The sequence below is a fragment of the Hippoglossus stenolepis genome, chromosome 4, assembly GCF_022539355.2.
Source record: "Hippoglossus stenolepis isolate QCI-W04-F060 chromosome 4, HSTE1.2, whole genome shotgun sequence".
Classification (NCBI taxonomy): Eukaryota; Metazoa; Chordata; class Actinopteri; order Pleuronectiformes; family Pleuronectidae; genus Hippoglossus; species Hippoglossus stenolepis.
In genome coordinates this window covers 13923087-13939947 of record NC_061486.1, presented here as the reverse complement: position 1 = coordinate 13939947, position 16861 = coordinate 13923087, and positions in this window count along the sequence as shown.

The window sequence follows — 16861 nt, the reverse complement described above, 5'->3', positions numbered from 1 at the left end:
ACCGTGCTCCAGACAAACACCGATTTCGTCAGAGCAGCTCCAGTTAGGGGTTAGTAATTGGGAAATTACAGGCTTGCAGCTGAAGACACTGGGGAGCTGACGTACCATATGAGAGCCTGGTTGCATACCGACCGATCTCGAGCATTCCTCCTCAGCTGACAACCATAACGAAGTCTCATTGTTCGAGTTGCGACTTGTCTCGGAGGACGCCCCAATAAAAGAGATACCTGCCTGCCAATCCCAGCTCACTTATTGTCTCGCAAAAGTCAGTGAAGGAGCTCCGCGCATGAAACGACAAGTTCTGCGATGATCCTTTAATACAGCTGGGAAGGAGCTGCTCTTATGATTGATAGTAACCTAAAGGAATATGGCATAAATGCTGTAGTCGTGAGATTAAAAATAGCATACCATAGAGTTCACCTGTACTGAGGGTATTATTAGAGTATTTATGTCAGGACTCAGAAACTCTCACAAAAACAAGGTCATTCTCAGACTTAGGTTTTAAACAGCGTTTTAAACACGAGCATTGGAGCTCTGCATCAGTAATAACCTCTGTCCTACTAACACACCTGAAAAGAAATACCACATGACCATTTACACGCTCTGGTCATGTGCATGCTGGTGCTAACAGGAAGCAGACTGTCTACTCTGAAGTGAGCTGCTTTGTTACAGAAAATACTACAAACTAGAAACGACAATGGTGAAAAGTAGGAGCAACAATGAGGCAGAACTGTTGCTGAGGCTACAACCGTTTTCCGTTTTAGTTTGAAAGCGTCCTTTTCCAGCTTTTTAAATCCCATTCATACTAACATGTCTGAAAACTGTGTCTAAAACGCTCCCCTAAAGTTATCAAATTAAAACCGGGTCAACAGCGTTTCCAATCGTCTCTGTTTGACGTGCTCAAAAACCTGGGATTAGTGTGGACGGCAGCCATAAACTCACCTGCCGTGATGTGTTTTATATTTGAAAAGTAGATCAAAGGTCGGAGCAGCAGGGCGGATGCTTTTCAGGGCGGCAACATGAGACCAGGTGTGTTTGGAAACCCGCGACGGTCGTCCGCTCTCTCTCACTCTCAGAATAAAACAGACAGTGGACTAATTCTATGAAGCGACGGCACATGAAAGGGCATTAGGCAGGTCTTTGTAAGTGGCTGGGTAAAGGTGCTGTGTTTCAGCCCCCCCGCCCTTCTGAATCTTATCAGTTCACATGCCTGCACACAGCACAATTACTGGAGGCAGAGCAGTTGACGCTGGTGACAGGTCCTCAGCCCTGACACGCCTGTTTTACACATAAAACTGTTCCACTGCATGGAAACAAAAAATACTTTTATTGAAGTGATTAGCGTCGGACTGGCAGTGGAAGAAAGTCCCTGTTCATAATTACCGTCATTATAGGCCAGTCATTTTTTCTCATATGAATCATAATGGGTAAATTGGATTTTACACAATTATTTGGAGTGTGTTGTGTACGGCTTAAAGGTTGAAAGTAACACATCTATATAACTACATGATACTTATTATACTATTCTGCATAATGAGTGCAACAAGTTCATTCTTTACTTTTTTTCTCAGGGAAATGACTCGTAAAGTATCTGTTCATTTGCATCAGTAACTCAAGTATCTGATGAACTCTTCCACCACTGATCAGGCTTCAGTGATGTGACGGAGAGCATGCGAGTGACCTGGCACTGTTTGTTTTGTATGACTAAAGGTCCGGATATGTGTTACCTCCAACGCCCATAGCAGGTGCCTCAGTTTGTGAGTCAGCAACACAGCTTGTAGCGCTCGTTCAAATCCAAACTGGTTCTGTGTGTCTTATACCACCTCCGAGACATGCTTTTATATGCGACTGTTAACTAACCGATAACTGCTTTCTCGGACCACATGATGTATCATGCAAAGCAAGGAGTTAATGGGCTGTACGAAATAGCCACATGAACACTGGGAACATGTCAGTGATGTGAATAATGCTAAATAAGGGGTATTTATATGGTTTTTATTATCCCAATGTTTTAATCCAGCCAAAGGCAGAAGACAACGCATAAAACATTGCGTGTGGTACCCACAAGAATAGAAGAAGTATGAAAAAGCCATTGTAGCAGGGAGATAAAAACACAGGCCTAAGCAGAACATTAAAATATATGACGCATATGCTTGGCTCACCCTGGATGTTTCCCATCTAAACCATGTGTTTTTAGGTCATCGGTACAAAGAAAATCCCAACAGCTGCTTTGTGTTGCATGCAGCATGAAACAAATCTGCATCTGAATAATCAAAAAACTGTCAAGCAGTCTGAATGAATGAGTTTAAAAGGCAAGCAGGCTTTTAAAAGACACAGGTAGCATCACCAGCTGCAGCCAGACAGAGCTGATGTGCATTAAATGTCTTTCCCTCTCACAGATTATTTTTAAATTTGGCTTGTTTTTGCAGGGCAGCTTTAATACGCGAACACACCCAGAGTTATTCGAGGTAATCTCCGACTAAAATAGTTCTCTTTGTGTTCTGGGTTCCAGCTACACATAGGAAAACTAAACGAGAGCGTCTGTTTGAGATGTGTGGGATTTTGCATGCACCGAAATCTACTTTTGGGAGACTAACAGAAAAAAAAAGGGTGCAGAGATGATGTAACCAGGTAACTCAAACAGTTCAATGGGATGTTAATGGCACAAAGTGCTGGCGGGAATTACATTACAAAGCTGCCGTCCCTGCTGGAATATAAATGGCACCAGGAATTCCTCACATCTATTGAACCTTCCTTCAGCACAGCTCGGGATCTCTCCGCACACCGTCTCAACTTTTCTTACACACAGACAGGCACACTCTTGTTATCCTGCAGCTCTGAAATACAAACCGTACACAGAGACATCATTCCCTCTGTGATCTAACCAGTCAGGCGACCTGTAAATTTGTCTCTCATGCGCTCTCACCATCACTGACAACAGGACTTAACCTGAAGTAATTAGCAGAGATATGACAAGCACGCTGCTTTGTGCGGACTGAGTGCAATCCTAATATGCCAACTATTTTTAGTGTGTGTGTGTGTGTGTGTGTGTGTGTGTGTGTGTGTGTGTGCATACTTTGTACGCATATGTTCCTGCATGTGTTGTCCACCCATGTTTAAGTGTGTCTGAATGCATGCACATATTAACTACATTACACAATGAGTTATGTGGCCTTGTGCACTTTTACAGCTGAGTCACGTGCACTATCATGTGTACTAGTGCTTCATTTGCTGTCGGGACGTGGGTCTAATACTGGAAGGGAGTGGAGGGTGGTGAGATCATTGCAGCTTTTTACAGGTATTGATTTTTTCAGTACATTTGGTATTAACATTTATACAGTACAGCAAAGAGTGTCACGTGTGTGTGAGCTGCATTGATGTAGCCTACGTTTGTAGGTATGTTAATTTATGTTACTCTAGCAGAGCTGTAACTACGTCAGGTTAAACCAGACTAAGAGCCTACGGCCTTGTCACCAGTGTAGTTGTAACACACGTCTTTTGGTTTGTTTGTAAGAAACATCAGTAAGACTTCTACTAAACTTGGAAGTATGGGACATGGGCCAAGAAAGGGATCCTTTGGGATTGGGCATTTTCAGAATTTTCTCAGGGAATAATTCATGGATCTTAATGAAAAGAATCAGCCATATTTAGAGGACAGATATCTAGAGCAGTTTTCAGACATGAATTCTGGAAAATGTCCCAAAAGAACTCAGCAGGAGATCATCCTGGTCAGATGCACGACAACAACAGGAAAATGTCTTAAACATTTAGGTGAGGGGTGAGGCCTGCAGAGCATGCAGGACATGATGTACAAATTCTGCTGAGAAAGTGCTTTTTGTTTGCAGCACTTCGAAACAGGCATCGCCCCTTTTTCCTCCTGCAATTCTTCTTTTTTCAGTTAATTGTGTAAAACTTCATCAGCACGCCCACTCACTCGCAGTGAATTTTCCTGACATATTCCGAACATTTTACCAGGAGGCCGGCAGGCGAAGCTTCGTGAAATGTCTGGAGCAACTGACTTGGACATTTGCATTTCATATTCAGCCCCTCCAGAACATTTCGGGGGAAATGTCTGCACTCCAGAGCACGTCGGAAAGCAGCTTATGAGTGTGTGCAATTTGGTGTGGCTCCAAATAAAGGGAACTGCGGAGCCTTTTGCGGAGGTATGCGCTCTACTGAGTACCTTTCGAGTTTATTCATCTTTTTCTGCACCAACAAGTCAGTGTATAAAGCATGATACCTTTTTCTAAGACTTTTTAGGCGTCTCACCATACATTAACCTTTAGAGGGAACCGTTTCAGTGTCATACCCAATCTAAAGGTGAGAATGACCTACTCACACACAGGTTCAAAGCATGTTAGCCTATCAAGGTTATATGCTGCTATGGCAACATAACAGGAATGTGTGTGTTTGTGTGTGTGTGCTTTGGTGGTCTCTTTTGATGATCAATTCCAAGAGTTTGGCATTAGTGTATGTTCGAGGTTCAAGGAGAGGGGGGAAAAAAGGTTGAGAAGAAAGAAAGAGGGAAGGGAGACGGGGAGGGTCAGAGAAGAGGTTGAGGGTCAGCTAAACAAAAGACTATTTGGCCGTGGTTCCCGGGTCACGGCTTAGAGGGCAGGAAGTAGTGCAACAATATGCGGCACTTGAGGTTAGGCCCTCCCTACCCCACCAGAGGTCTCTCTCTCTCTCTCTCTCTCTCTCTCTCTCTCTCTCTCTCTCTCTCTCTCTCTTTCTCTCTCCTCTCCCCCACTCCCCACCCCCACACACACACACACACCCACAGGTCACCCAGTGTGCCTTGACAATGTATGTTGATCAAAGGCAAGCTCTGGGTCTTGGGGGGAGGCAGTATAGGAGATTAGCCCCAGACAGAGTGCGAATGTGTGTGTGTGTGTGTGTGTGTGTGTGTGTGTGTGTGTGTGTGTGTATGTTCTCATGTGCTGTGCAGTGCTGTAGGTCAGCAGGTCTTGAGTTATTTCTCTAAAGCCTGCCAGTCATCTACGTTTCTTCAGAGCAGTGCACAGTTTAAGTGGTTGATGCTGTTGTTAGAAGTAGATTGCCACACAAGTCATATTTGCCACTGATGAGTCAAACATAAGACACAAGTGAACAGTGAATCACACTGTACACATATTGTTACTTTACCAGTTTTAATTATTTAGTTTTGCTCTTCATAACCTTGGATCACCTGACAGCAGCCGCAGAGATCATCACATCCTGACTTTCATCCCTTAGCATGGGTCAAGTTCCAAACACAACAACTCCAAAGACTACATTTCCCATAATGCAAATTGCAATGCTTTTCATAAAACCCTCTAAATGAGTGGATGGTTCAACCTCCATGGACCCTCCATGGTTTGTTTCACAGATTTTTGGTCGTCCATTTTTCTTCAAGACTAGATAACCCTGGTGAACTCATAAGTCGTTTGCAGACATGACCTGCGGGTAAATTCCGGAGAATTGGCTACAGAGTTTGCCTTTCACACATGCACAACTCAGGGGGGAGGTTCTCTGCACAACGCAGTTCTCAACAGCATCAAATCCTCCGCATTATTAAGCCGAGAGGTTTAGCTGCCGGGTGCAGCAGGCAGAGGCAGGAAGTGACGTATTAACTCCACTGCGTAGATCACATGGTTTTCTTGACAACACAGACACCGTCATCAGCTCTTATCACCAAAAACAAACTTAACATCTTTGTCTGTGTCTTCTACGTGTGTGTCGAAGTTTTTCGCTGGGAGATATTTTTTTTATTATTTTTTGCGTCTGTCGCATGTTAGAAGCGTAATCAACCCCCCCACTTGCTTGCGGTGAATACAGCAGGGGATCCCCTGCTGTGTTCACACATTGACTTCTCCTGAATTTCTATGGACATTATAATAGGAGGCCAGGCGGAGAAAGACCGTAGACACTGCAGAGCGTTTCACTGGGACATTTGACTTCACACATACACCTCCTCCGGGGAAAATACGGAGGAACTGCAGAGTTCAGTGCATGTCTGAAAGCAGCTATAAGGACAGAGATTTGGTAAAGCTCCCTCAGAGCCACAGAAGACATTGCACAACGATTTAAATTGATCCTTAAACTTCCCCTTTAGAGAAAATAACACGGCTTTGGATTGCTTAAACGTGTTTCAGGGTAATGCTTGGCACCACAGATTATGTAACAAACAAACAAACAAACAAACAAACCAACACATGGTGCCAGTTTCTTTAGTCACACATGGGGCAAATTAAATTCCCTTCCTTTCTGTCTCGGCTTTTAGGGTTTAAAGGGAAACTACAGTATATTTCAACCTGGCGAGTTGCAATATGATCTCTATAAAATATGATTACTTCACACTCACCACCTCCACTCTAGAAACGCTGTGTTAGAATATAAACTCGGATTAAATTGACTTATTATTTACATATTTCTTCTTGAAAGGACATTTTAAACAATTTTTTAGCATAACCACCGGACTATCTGTTTATTTTATCCATATACTGTAAATAAAGATGAACGACATGACGGCTGCTAAAAAAGTGAAGCCAAAGCGTCTCTATCCTCACCTGGTGGCTGATACCGGTATAGGTCATAAATCCGGCCATCTCCATGTTAGTGGATCATTTCTGGATAGTGGGAGAAAGTGGAAATGTGCCACCCATCTTTATGTTAAAGGAATAGTTCCCCGAAAAATGAAAATTCACTCATTATCTACTCACTACTATACCGATGGAGGGGTGGTTGAAGTGTTTGAGTCCACAAAACACTTTCAGGGGTACATGTCGTGTTCTTTTATCCCGAGATATGAGAAGAGCCGGTCTCGGTTTGGTTCAACAAGTATTTATTCAGAAGCAATGAAAAGGTACAGCATAGCTATGTGCACATAGCTATGGGCACTCAATACACAGCCTCAGCTTTCTAGTAGCACGGGGTAGTCAAGAGTCGCCCCGAACGGACGACGGGTACAGTACTTTTAATAGTAGGTATAACTTCATTGGTCAATAACGAGGGGGAGTCACCATGGTTCAGACCTTGGCTCTCCCTTGCTGGTGCGCAGGCGTGGTCCCATCCTCTTGGCCCTGGAGTCTGCGAATGATAAGGAGCCGCTCCCAGGTTCGCCCCTCCTGTGACAGTAGCTGGGAAAATCTTCACATTCTGACAGTGTTTGGTTTCATGTTTTACAGACAGGCGTTTTTGCAGATATGGTGTTGCTGTTCATTGGAGTGAGAAACCTTATTCCTGCGTTATCGACTGTATGTTCTGTGTGCGTAAGCATGTGCATTTCTAGACAAAACAACGCCTTTCCTATCTGTCCTTCAGAACCTAGTGGCAGCTGCTTGAATTCTTTCTAAGGGTAGGTCACAGTTTCTTATGAAAACAGTGCATTCATGTATGTGTGATGTTTGAATAAAGCTAATGGAGTTTAGGCTGTAATATAGTAAGTTAGGTATGAGAACAAGTTAAAGTACAGTGTATTGTATGCCACAGATGTACAGTCTCCACAACAGGCATTATCAGACAGGTGCGAGACTGAACTGCGATGTGACGCACGCACACACACACTAACCAACTTCAAGATTAAAACCAGCCAGCAACGGCTACTAAAAGTCATTATGTGAAGGCCACACATTCTCCCACATATTCAGCCCAAACTGCTTTATTTGCAATCAGTTTCATTGCCATCTTCACAGACACACACACATTAATTCTTTCTGTTAAGGTACAAACATGGTGCGCGTAAAATCGATCCTTTTCGGGGCTATAGTGTCTAATTATATTATTAAAATCCTAACAAATTCCTCCTTTCACACCATTTCATGGTGTGAACAACTTACTGGGGATCATCCACGAACTCCCCAACCTCCATCTCATCCAATGCAAACTCATCATCATCATCATCATCATCATCACCACCATCATCATCATCATCATCCAACTTGTAGCCGTTGATACATATACATGGTGTGTATGCTGAGGTGCGTAGCTGAGTTTAAAGTAGAGTATACAAGCTTATATTTGGAAATAATCAAGACAAGACATACAGATAGACCCTCCTTTTGTGGTCAACGTATTACTTTAAGGTTTTTTTGAGGAGGAGTCGGCCAAATCAGTGGACATTACAAAATAAAAGATTCAAAAAGTGGCAGAAGAGCGACACAGATCTTTGGCATTCCGTGAAATATTAACTGATCAACAAGCTGAATTGCAATAAGCAGCAGATTTGACAGCGTTTGAGAAAGAGTATTTGTGTTCAAAACATTTTCCAAAAGTCGTCCGACTGCTTCTATACACGATAATTCAGAAGCTTTGACGTCAAACAGCCCAGTGGTGAAAACAGGTATCACGTAAAAAAGGACAAACGTGTGAGAGACGAGATTCAACCAAACGTTTCACAGTCGACAGCTGAAACAGAACAAAACTAAATAAAACTTATTCTGCCACACTTTACTTTCATGATAAAATAAAAAACATAATAAGTAGAGCTTAACAACACCTTTCAAATTAAGAGTATTAGATGTTAAGATAATGTAAATATGCATGTGCATATTGGGCATCTGTATGTATGTCTGGTGCCAGTTAAACAGCCCTAAAAGTGTGACCAACACTTTCAAAAATGGAATATACTGAACCACAGGATCCGATATCATTTCCCCAATGTCAGCATTGACACATTTATTTATCCACGGTCCGAAGTCTTGCCATTCATCATGTGTTTTGACAGCAAGACATGTGAGTGTGAACCAGGAACGTCAAAAAAGGAAAGCATCCTCTGAATATCTGTGAAGGAACTGAGAGGGTGACTTATTTTCTGGTTTGGGTAAAATTACAGAAACAGCACATCTATGTTCATTCCAGAAAATACAACTTAGTGTTAAATTCTCTTTCACACAACTTTCTTCACAACTTTCTCTAAACTATCTTTTTTTTAAATCTGCATCTTTCCCGTCGTGTTTGTGTGCAGTGCAGTGTAAATCTTCTGGATGCATATACTGGTGTCTGTTCTTAGTGTGACTGAATGTGCCTTATCCACTAGATCAGTGTTGATTGATGTGACAACAGATGAACAGAGCTTCCACTCATACACATATAACAATGAATCAGCATTACACTTATGTGTGTCAAGCATATCACTCTTGATGACTGAATGTGTTGCTCATAAAACTATAAGGAATTCAATCTCTTTCCCTAGCACTGTGAGTGAGTGCGTTGGCATATTAGCATATACATCTCATTGATATTTACCATATGTTCCTATCAGTAGTTTGTCTTTCTTTTAAAAAAAATCTTTTACTTCTATGATAAGTGTTTGTGTTGGTGTGGTGCATTCACCCTCTTGATGTGTGAGGTGTTCCTCACGGTCTCGTTCTCTGTTCAAAGTTGCTGGTTCATCCCTCTCCTCCATCCCCGCCTCGGTTCAATCAGCCTTGTAAGCTTGTTGCTGTTTCTTCGGACAATTTCTGCCCAATATCCCTTCTCTCCGCAGTGAAAACAAATGTCCCAATCATCATTCCATTTGCCGTCTCCCCTTCTTCCTTGAAATCCTCTTCTTTTGCGTCCGCGATGTAACTCTGAACATTGTCAGTGAGGCTTTATGCAGATCAGTCTCTTTTCTTCTTCTTTTCTTCATGTTTAATTATCTTCTTCGCATCAACGGCATGTGTTTTTATTAAGTTCTTCCCGAGTCCCACTTGATGCCTGTACGTTTTAACAGGCTGGCAACATCAGGTCACTTCAACCATCGCGATTTGGGCTGGCTCCTGTCCCCGTCCATATTGCCCGCTTGTCTGGTGCGAGAGAAGAGAGGAGTTGCGGGTCTGGAATGTTATTAGCTGGAAAAGGTTGTTGTGGAGCCTGGGCTCCTGCCTGTGGAACATCTGCTTCTGGTGGGGCTTGGTGTTGTTCTGGTTGTCGTCTTCTCGGCGGGGAAGAGTCAAGGTCGGAAACCTGCATTTTGAGACACTGAGACATTTGTGAGGTGTTATCTGTCCCTGCCAGTGTGTGTTTTTTCTCCCTTTGATGCAATTATTCTAACCACATTCCACATACCTTCCTATCTGCCTGAAATGTAAGATTTTACTTTTCTGGCCTGACTTACTTTTTCTCTCTCCTCTAGCTTCAGTCTCAGCTGTTTTAGCTGCCTTATACTAAAACACCCCCCAGTTGGAAACCCACACTCTTTCATTCACACTTGTATCAGACTTAGTGCTGTGTCACCATAGTTCCTCATGACGTTCATATTAGGATTACTCAGATCAGTTCCATTATCCAAATCTTTAAATTGTTCATTTACCCATGTAAAGAATATTTTTTTTATTAAGTATTAGTTACCTTAAGTCATCAATCAATCTCCAAAACGCTATCGTAAGGAGCAAATAGGAAACTTAGCAATATAAACATCCTCAAAATAATGTAATACCCCCTATCTAATATAATCAATAGTAATTTTGCTCTTGTAATTACTTAGTTACTGGTAATTTCTCAATTCATCTCTTTTCCATTGTTTTTTATTTGTGATATCAGGAACCATATGAACATGTGATGTACAATGCAGAAAAGTAATTTTTCATTTCCAAGCATGTGATTGCTTCTAATATCAATGTGTGTGTCTCAGTGACATTTGGTGTGTCACTTTCATGTATGTGTGGTGTGGGTGCGATACCATGTATCTCAGGCGTCGAATGAATCAGAGTTTCCACCACTCTCTCCTGGCCCCCCTCCTCAAATCTGCCTGAGCAGCTGCACCTCGTTCCTCCGGACACTCCCTCGCCCAATGTCCCCTCTTTCCACACCTGTAGCAGGTGTCTGCTGTTCTGTTCGTGGAGGAATACAGGGCAGAGGTGAACGGCTGGGGCTGAAGCCACTTCAGGTCTCTGAAGAGGGGCACAGTCGAGATCGTGGTCCACACTGAGGCACTGTAGGATACAAAGAAAACTTTTTCTGTGCAGATTCATCTGTTCGTTCACATTCATTGGCCATTTTATCACATTCATTCCCTTGGGTAGCACACTGCATTTGTAATGACAAAGAAACAGTTGCAGGCGTATGCTTTTTATGTAGATGCAATGAAGAGATGTGTGTGTGTGTGAAGAGTTGAACTGTGTGTGTGTGTGTGTGTGTGTGTGTGAACTGAGTGAATATTAAAATCCCAGGAGATAAGACACAGACACATGCTGAAGGCCTCTTCAAGGTCTTGTTGGGGGAGACGAGCACAGTCTCAGATTTGTGGCTCTGATGTCATTTTGGCAGTTACACAAGCAGAAATAGTATGCATAAGCAGAGATAATATTTAGTGTGGTATAATGGTAAAATGTTTCCATTACATTCCTCCATTTTGATCATAAAATTATCACAACATCAGATACAAAATTTACTTGCAAAATGTCAGCACATATTATATCTAAGGGTGAAAATCTCAAGTAAAATTCTTAAGTAGTCTTTAACTTCCAATTCTAAAAATAAAGAAAATTAAATAAATAAAGAATTTCTGTGTGGAAATTGCTTCTTCACTCCAAATTCGATCTCTATTCAGTTAAGGATATTTAAACAGTACCAATTTTGCTTGGAATTATCTATGGAGTTAAAGCAACAGAAACACAATTATTAGAATTATAAGAATTCACTGTCTGATTACTAGAAATCACACTTGTAACAGAAATCATGGAAAGCAGTAGGGATTTGTCTCAGGTGGAAAAAACATTGATGGCCTCACCCACAGGGGTGAAGTCCTGCTATCTCCATCGTCATTTACATTATCTGCGTGTTTCTCTTTGCTCATATGGAACTCAGAGGTGCTAGGTCTTAGTCAAGTCTTTGTTCTTCTGCGTCTGTCAAGTCTTTGTTCTTTGTCAGTCTTTTTTATCTCTGTCAGTCTTATTCGTAACATGTTATGGCCTTGGCGTCTTTTAATTTGTGCCCGATTCAAGCAACGGTGTGTCTGGCTAGTTAAGCTCCTCACTCGTCAGTGCAGGCAGCCCCTTCCTCCAGGTTTACACCCTAATCCTAGATTAGGTTGCACGGATGCAATCTATTGCATGAATCGTCTGTCTTTTCTCCAATCTGAATTAGTTTTAAGGGTTCGTAGCGTCACAGACTTTAAGTGTGGCGCCCGTCCCGCGCAGGTCCTAGACCTCGCTTTTTACCTCGTTTCTGTTGCGCCAAGACAGGGTCCCAAACCCCTCACAGACCTCTCACAGGTCATTCCCTTTCATAGGGTCCCAGACCTCCCACAGGTCATTCCCTTTATTTCACATAGCCTTTCATTGCTTCCAAAAAACACAGAACTTTATTATTTTACCTCCTTTCTCCTCTCCGCACACTCACAATCTATATCAATGCCTATATAACTAATGCAGAATTTGTTTTAACAGGTTTCTGCTTACCTTTTAGTTTAGCGCCCGTGAGTATGTGTGAATCGATCGGAGCAGCCTCAACCTTTGGGTCTCCGGTCTTTCTGGTCAAAACTTCTCTTCAGGATCACATCGGGGTCACCAATTTTTGTTGTGTTCTTTAATCCCGAGATATGAGAAGAGCCGGTCTCAGTTTGGTTCAACAAGTATTTATTCAGAAGCAATGAAAAGGGTACAGCATAGCTATGTGCACATAGCTATGGGCACTCAATACACAGCCTCGGCTTTCTAGTAGCACGGGGTAGTCAAGAGTCGCCCCGAACGGACGACGGGTACAGTACTTATAATAGTAGGTATAACTTCATTGGTCAATAACGAGGGGAGTCACCATGGTTCAGACCTTGGCTCTCCTGCTGGTGCGCAGGCGTGGTCCCATCCTCTTGGCCCTGGAGTCTGCGAATGATGAGGAGCCGCTCCCAGGTTCGCCCCTCCTGTGACAGTAGCTGGGAAAATCGTCACATTCTGACAGTGTTTGGTTTCATGTTTTACAGACAGGCCTTCAGCTGAAGCCTTGTGGGTCTTCAGTATTTTTGCAGATATGGTGTTGCTGTTCATTGGAGTGAGAAACCTTATTCCTGCGTTATCGGCTGTATGTTCTGTGTGCGTAAGCATGCGCATTTTCTAGACAAAACAACGCCTTTCCTATCTGTCCTTCAGAACCTAGTGGCAGCTGCTTGAATTCTTTCTAAGGGTAGGTCACAGTTTCTTATGAAAACAGTGCATTCATGTATGTGTGATGTTTGAATAAAGCTAATGGAGTTTAGGCTGTAATATAGTAAGTTAGGTATGAGAACAAGTTAAAGTACAGTGTATTGTATGCCACAGATGTACAGTCTCCACAACAGGCATTATCAGACAGGTGCGAGACTGAACTGCGATGTGACGCATGCACACACACACACACTAACCAACTTCAAGATTAAAACCAGCCAGCAACGGCTACTAAAAGTCACTATGTGAAGGCCACACATTCTCCCACATATTCAGCTCAAACTGCCCCTGCCCCTGCCCCCACCCCTGTCTAACATACTGCATTTGTTTAGAGTTCAGTTTCATTGCCATCTTCACAGACACAAACACATTAATTCTTTCTGTTAAGGTACAAACATGGTGCGCGTAAAATCGATCCTTTTCGGGGCTATAGTGTCTAATTATATTATTAAAATCCTAACAAAATGCTGTGTTAGAATATAAACTCGGATTAAATTGACTTATTATTTACATATTTCTTCTTGAAAGGACATTTTAAACATTTTTTTAGCAATGACCACCGGACTATCTGTTTATTTTATCCATATACTGTAAATAAAGATGGACGACATGACGGCTGCTCAAAAAGTGAAGCCAAAGCGTCTCTATCCTCACCTGGTGGCTGACACCGGTATAGGTCATTAATCCGGCCATCTCCATGTTAGTGGATCATTTCTGGATAGTGGGAGAAAGTGGAAATGTGCCGCCCATCTTTATGTTAAAGGAATAGTTCCCCCGGAAAATGAAAATTCACTCATTATCTACTCACTACTATACCGATGGAGGGGTGGTTGAAGTGTTTGAGTCCACAAAACACTTTCAGGGGTAAACAATGTTGCAGCCAAATCCAATACAATTGAAGTACTGGTGATCAATTTTTCAAACATAATAAAACAACAGAAAGAAAACACAACAGGCCTCCGTACAGCTCGTGTGTCATCCAGGTGTCCGGAAGCCCAGGCATTCAAGGACGAGCTGGTAACACGACTCATGGAAATCTTCCGTAAACCAGTCAGTCAATTTTTCGGATTGGCCTTCCCGCATAGCAAATTAGTTTTGACCCAGATTTGGCCCACATTGTCCCACTGCCACAGTCATCTGGCCCACATAATGCATGGAATGAAAGCCAGAGCAATACCTCATGTCAACCAAAGGGGCCAAAGGTCGCCCGAATTAGTTTTTTGCTATTTGGGCCATATTCCCCATTCACCACATGGGCCACTGAAGGTTCACCTCCAGATCATTACACATTGCCCAGAGCACCGCATGTTTCCCAAAAAGAGGCCCACATTTGTTTTAGGATATTTGGGTCACATTTGCTATTTTGCAAGTGGGCCAGAAGTGCTGCATCATTGCCTCAGGTGGCCCACATCTGCATGCTATCCGGGCTCCAAGGAGGTGGTCCCTGAATTGGGACACAGCTTATGGGTTTCTCTTGCTAATACTTTAAACATTTAACATGTAGTTAGAACTAAAAATGTATAGGATGAGTATCATGTTCATCCCAAGTTTAATGAGCAAAGGAGCAGAGGTAGCTAAGGCTTCATAGCCAATGATGTATTTCTGCTTGCAGTCCTGATGATTCATGCTTCTCAAGCCATTGTTGGTTGTACGGACCTAGCTACTGTATTGACGTGAATGAATAGCTAAGTAGTTGTGTTAGGTGGACAGAAAATCTGCAGTCGAGTGAAGCCAAGATATTTGCCAAATTCATTTCAACATGTACAGTCACGGCTTTTCTTGTTGACCCGTAGCTGTTTTGAGTTGTATTTGTTGTTGTTTGCTCTGTTGTGTTGGTGACACTTGTTAAAATGCTCAGGAGCTCAGGTTGCTCGCACATATTTTTGCTCGGGTCAGGGCTGTTTTTGTTGTGGTTGTTGTTGTTGGCAGGGGCTACTTAAAACAAGTGCTAAGGAGTCTGGGCAGGTTTGACATCTACTTTGTTCGCTTCATCATCTCAGATTTGAGCAGAAGTGACACTCCAGAGAATACCGCCTTACACGCCTCACTGGAGAGAGCGAGCAGACGCCAGGCAGAGGAAGGTGAGTTGAAGAAGGAGAAAACACACACACACACACACACACAAAGTTGCAAGGGAGTGAATGCGGACAAAGATGAGTAATGACTGTCTAGATCTGTGCCGTCACAGAGGATTTAATCATATCTGGATCCGGAAAAGTTGGAAAGGGGGTTGACACAGAAGGGAAACACAAGGGCAACGCAGAGAGAGAAGAAAAGTTCTAGAGAAATGTCTCTTCCTCATTCACAGAGGGAACTGTGTGCTCTGCAGCCGGAAGATAACAGGGGGGGAGAAAGAAAGAGGGCGACGGCGGAGGACACGAGGGGAGGCCGAGCAGGTGGACATGAGCCAACACGTCTATGGGGCAGAAACTGTGGCTCCGGAGAGGAGAGATGAGGAGAGGAGAGGAGGAATTTTAATGACCCAGAAACTAGCCCAGCAGGTCTGGAGGGGTCGAATGCCACAGATACCTCCCTCTAAATCTCCAACCTCACAACGTAGAGAAGGACCCCTCTACCCTCAGTGTTGTGTATAACCCTGCTGCCAATAAGTTTTTTAACTGGTCATTGTCTCTATGTGTAGCTCTTTTTATTTAAAATCCAAAGTCCTGTTTTTTTATGTTTTTATCCTTGTATAAAAGTTAATGTTTCCTTTAAGTGTATGACTTTCCTTTTCCCTTCAGCTGATGACCCTAGTTTCTCTTTGACCCGTCATGTCACCCTCCTGCAGTCAGAGTGCTGGGATCTGCTATTTTCCTTTCTCCGTCAGACTCAGTTTCGTTCACGCAGGCCTCAGGAATCCCTCCCTCTCTTATTCTAATCAGTTTAGGAGCAGACGGCTGAATGTCCTACTGTAGCTTTACTGGCAGTGTTTACATGGCTCAATGTGCGCATGTGACCTGTGTGTGTGTGTTGGCTGGGAGAGTATGAGGGGGCCGGAGAGAATTTTTGGTTTTCATTCTCCATGCTTGCATCGGTCCCGAGCTTGGTTATTATATTTAAAGTTATCTATAGACTACTTTAATAAAACACTGTCATTGTTGCTGTTGTTAGGAATGTTTTTTTTGTTTTTAAAATTAATTAATCATATACTATACGATTTTTTTATACCTTCTCCTCTCAACATAACTTTTAAAAAATCTGCCTAGTCTCTCCTGATTTCATTTTATCATATTTTCCAAGCGTCTGTCTCCCACATTATCCTGCTCAGGTTATAGAAACAATATAAACCTGAGATGATGTCTGCTGCTGAGAATTTGATTATTAGCTCAAGGAGGAGGTTATGCTTGTCTGCGTTTGTTTGTTGGCAGGATTACGAAAGAACTACACAACCAATTTCCATGAAATATTGTTGGGTGGGGAATGAGTCAAGAATGACTCTTCAAAATTGTGAGATACAGTATAGGGTGTTTTTCAACATATTTATTGATTTCTTACAATTCAAGGATCTTGATAAAAATAAAAATCACACGTTTAGGGGACTGATGCCTTTGACTGTTTGAGATTTGGTGCAGATCCTGATAAAAATGTGGATTAAGTGAATTTAGATGTGGTTTCGTAAGGTGACTGAGCGAGTAACTGAGAGTGTAAAACATCATTGCTAATAAACAAATAAGTGGACATTGACACTGACACAATTATGCCACTTGACCGGGGTATCACCTCGACCGAGTGTTGCTGTCGTTCCCATGGTGACCTGGCAA